This window comes from Anneissia japonica, unplaced genomic scaffold, assembly GCF_011630105.1.
Source record: "Anneissia japonica isolate Jap-2015-1 unplaced genomic scaffold, ASM1163010v1 scaffold287871_len1641731_cov197, whole genome shotgun sequence".
Taxonomy (NCBI): Eukaryota; Metazoa; Echinodermata; class Crinoidea; order Comatulida; family Comatulidae; genus Anneissia; species Anneissia japonica.
This window is the reverse complement of record NW_022712275.1, coordinates 939,614-944,420: the sequence shown is the minus strand read 5'-3', so window position 1 is coordinate 944,420 and position 4,807 is coordinate 939,614. Positions and strand designations below refer to the sequence as shown.

Below are 4,807 nucleotides of genomic sequence, written 5' to 3'. Positions count from 1 at the left end.
TCGATATTTACGTTAAATTTCTTAGATATTTTAGACTTTAAAAAACATACGTATGACAGTTTTGGTCACTCAGTTACCATCCTGAAACTAACGTTTAGAAATCTGCATATCTATCTCCAGCTTGCCGACTGGTGGTATTGTGTCGGCAAACCTCTCCTGGTCTGATGTAAGCAGGAGTCCCTGGGTCTTGTTGTGGGTCGACAAAAATTGTTCAAACACATGGGACAATTGGTGTACTCCCTCGTCTCTGTTAATATTATTGTCTTTACTTCTGAACCATTTAGATCCTTATTCATCTACTGCCGACATCAGTTCCCCCTGTAACTTTTAGTATTTCCAATCTGGGATGTGGTTGTGTGTGACCATATGTCCAGTGATTGCTGATTTGTGCATGTCTCATTAAGAAGAACCCATGTTGGCTCTAGTTCGTACCCCTTTATTTATATTTTTCAACCTCATTTCATGTTCACCTAAGTGGTCAAACCTTTTACTATTGGTCGCAATGACCACATAATAACTATAAGGTGAGTGTTTGCTCATGGAATCTTGTTTTTCGGATGCACTAGTTCTCTCAACTTATTTTTAAGTCTGAATCATGTATTAAAGTTGTGTGTGCTCATTCGATCTGATCTTTTCCGATAGACCACTGACATACAGAATCATGACAAAGCCCCTTTTGGATTTCTCTTTGGTACTTCACATGTGTTGTCTTTCTGCCTTCATGGTCCAAGAAATGTATGATTCCACTTGAAATATAACCATTAGACAGGTTAATTTGTTGATAGGTTTGCAATTAAAACTTGGGTTTTGCAATTAATAATTGACATTACTTCGCAAAAAACTAAGCAGTTTGTGTTAGAAAATTGTCGGCCATTTCGAAATTCAAAATGGCCACCATTTTGAATCCATGTGTATATCACTATTCGGCAGCTTGACATTGAAAACACAGGGTTTGGCTACCTAAATCATGTTGACCTGCTCTAATGGCACAGTTTTGTTTTTTATTACTGTGCAAATGGCAGTCATTTTGGGATTCAAGATGGCCGCCATTTTTGATTCGTGAGAATATGACCATTGGACAGATTGACATCGAAAACCTATGGTTTGCTACCAAAATCAAGTTGATACCTGCTCTAATAGCACAGTTATTGCTATTTTACTTTCAAACTGGCAGCCATTTTGAAATTCAAGATGGCTGCCATTTATGGTTTGTGAGAATATCACCATTGGACAGGTTAACATTGAGAATATAGGGTTTGGTACTAAAATCATGTCGATACCTACTCTAATAGCGCAGTTATGGTTACTTTTACTGTATAAATGGCGGCCATTTTGAAATTCCAAAATGGCCGCCAAGACAATCTCGGAAAAAATGGACCTTTGCATTTTTGGATTCAGCATACCCAAAATATCCGGAAAATGCAATAAAATTGCTTTGGGCAAGCCTATCTCGCAAACCTGTTTTTTTGGACATTAGGTTTCTCACTTTAAGGGAATATGGTAACCAAGGGCCCGGGTGCCGCCTACATGCTCACACATTAGTGGTTGAAATAGGCATTGTTTGAAAGAAAAATGAACCAAAAATATCTTACAAGTATCTGTTGCTGTTTCTTATCATATCCGGATTTCGACGCTTAAAAAGCGTTCTGTTCAATAAAAGGCCGATTTGGTGCCAAAAGAAATGTCGATTAATGATCTATATTAAAATGTAACATATTTATAGGCATATGGGAATAACAGACCAGGATGCAACAAGCACAATAATTCGTGAAAATATATTATTATTACTAATAAAGCGTAACAGACAAGGTATTCCGATTCAATGCAACATTACATTTGGCTAAAAGAAAAAGCCCAAGAATAGAAAATAACCGATATTGTATCAAGGAAGTAGTCCATACATTTTCATACAAAGTACCGTACTGCACACACTTTTATGCCTGAACTTTATAAAATGGCTAATATTGAGTGGCTCAATAATGATTGCACGGTTTATTTATGCAAAAGGAAGTAAAGTACGTAACCTGATTCCTCAGACATATTTATATCAATTAACTTCAGGTAAGTTACGATCTGTGTCTATAATTAATCTAAATGTTACTTAAGGTTTCGAGTAACAAAAAAATTCGTATAAGCGGATACGAATTACTAGTACACTGTAGAACATTAAATAGAATCTCATTCAGTACAACCAATTAACACAAATATTTTGTCCACTCCTGTGGACTTCACCAGCATCAGACTTACACTGACTCAGACTTATGTTGATGGAGTGGACGAAATATTTGTGTTAAATAAATTATGTTCCAAAAATATGTCGACTTGACTTTTCTTTTTATTGTCATCGCCTTCAACACAATCAATCATTTCACAATGATACATCTTTATACAATATATATATATATATATATATATATATATATATATAAGCCCTGTCTCTTATACACATCTAGATGTGTATAAGAGACAGTATATATACTTGAGCTTTCATCTATATATATATACATGTATATATACATATATATATATATATATATTTATATATATATATATATATATATACATATATATGTATATATGTGTGTGTGGGTGTGTGTGTGTGTAGCAACTGTTTTCGTAGTGGTTTCTGCTTATATATGAACAATATATAGGGCTACCTGAGACATGCTCGATTGACCAAAACCACAGAAGTGCGTGCTGATATACCGAATGAAAGGCCAATCAATTGCGGACCTACCTACTCTACTTACTTTGCAAACTTTACTAAGGAATGGGAGTGAATGACGAACGATATTATTTTGACCAAATTGAAACTACGACAGGTTTCAAATGCACACACAACTTTTAAAAATTGTTTTCACTCCTCAGTACTTTCTAGAATAAACTTGCAAATAGGAATTTCCAGTACCATGACAATAGCGTGACGACACGTTATCTATGAAAGGCAAACACTACAAAATATTAACAACCCCGTGCGATTTTTGGTTACAGTAGCTTACACTGGCGTCACGCTGCGAAAATTGCCAAAAAACGATTTTAAAGTTGATTCTATTACTAATGACATATCAAAAATCCCCTATAGAAAAATACCATCTTTCTAGGTTCCTTTTAAGCCTAAAATATATTTCCAAAACAAAGTCACATTCGAAAATTAGTGGTTGGTTTAATCCTAGGGTTCATTCCCAATGCCAAACACCAGTCACCCGATAATTTTAGTTGTTATGTTTGACATCCATGAGTAGAGGGGGAGGGGGTCAGGGAGGTCGCTGCTCCGGGGCCCGGGTCTACTGGGGGGCCCGGACCAAGATGAAAAATTTTTGGGGTAAGAACAAAATCTCCATAGAGCCCGAGCCCAAGCGATGAAAAATTTGTTGTCAGAACAAACTCTACATTATTGTTTTATGGGCGTCTTTCTCAGTCTTTCTGTATTTTTATTACTAGATGAATAATCCCCCCAGGGGAATAGTCCACCCAATGCTCTCCCGTTCCAAACCAGATGCAAAGTGGTATGTATATACGTGTATTATATATATAATTATTATCGTTTATTCATCAGATTATTCTGATACATCTACATTGCAAAGAAATAATTACATGGAATCATATTCATATATGTTTGTTTGGACAAATAGGGTCCTAGGAGGAGACTTAATTTGGGGAGCGGCCGAGTGGGGGTCCCAAGTGAAGGGGAGGGGGGCATGTGAGGTGTTGCCCCGAGGCCCTTACTGGCTCTCGACGCCACTGCCTCTCACTCCTACAATAGGTCTTCCAACTGACCCACTAGCGTTTCTAGAATCCCCTGGATTTTGGATGCAATAGAAACACATCCTCGTTAAGGGAATGTGGTAACCAAGGGCCCGGGTGCCGCCTACATGCTCACACATTAGTGGTTGAAGTAGGCATTGTTTGAAAGAAAAATGAACCAAAAATATCTTACAAGTATCTGTTGCTGTTTCTTATCATATCCGGATTTCGACGCTCAAAAAGCGTTCTGTTCAATAAAAGGCCGATTTGGGGCCAAAAGAAATGTCGATTAATGATCTATATTAAAATGTAACATATTTATAGGCATATGGGAATAACCGACCAGGATGCAACAAGTAGAATAATTCGTGAAAATATATTATTATTACTAATAAAGCGTAACAGACAAGGTATTCCGATTCAATGCAACATTACATTTGGCTAAAAGAAAAAGCCCAAGAATAGAAAATAACCGTCAGTTGCAACCACAGTAGATATTGTATCAAGGAAGTAGTCCATACATTTTCATACAAAGTACCGTACTACATACACTTTTATGCCTGAACTTTATAAAATGGCTAAATATTAAGTGGCTCAATAATGATTGCACGGTTTATTTATGCAAAAGGAAATAAAGTACGTAACCTGATTCCTCAGACATATTTATATCAATTAACTTCAGGTAAGTTACGATCTGTGTCTATAATTAATCTAAATGTTACTTAAGGTTTCGAGTAACAAAAATATTCGTATAAGCGGATACGAATTACTAGTACACTGTAGAACATTAAATAGAATCTCATTCAGTACAACCAAGTAACACAAATTTGTCCACTCCTGTGGACTTCACCAGCATCAGACTTACACTGACTCAGACTTATGCTGATGGAGTGGACGAAATATTTGTGTTAAATAAATTATGTTCCAAAAATATGTCGACTTGACTTTTCTTTTTATTGTCATCGCCTTCACCACAATCATTTTACAATGATACATCTTTATACAATATAATAATAATCTATATATATATATATATATATATATATATATATATATAGATGAA

At 35.8% G+C, this 4,807-nt stretch overlaps 1 protein-coding gene across 1 annotated transcript in view; it reads left to right on the top strand.

The window, feature by feature from the left end:
• Positions 1 to 4,291: 4,291 nt before the first annotated feature.
• Positions 4,292 to 4,807, top strand: part of LOC117107738 (low-density lipoprotein receptor-related protein 8-like) — a 16,087-nt gene continuing 15,571 nt past the window's right edge. The window contains exon 1 of the mRNA XM_033249490.1: positions 4,292 to 4,426. The gene's annotated coding sequence lies outside the window, so the exon portion shown is untranslated. The remainder of the gene's footprint in view (positions 4,427 to 4,807) is intronic.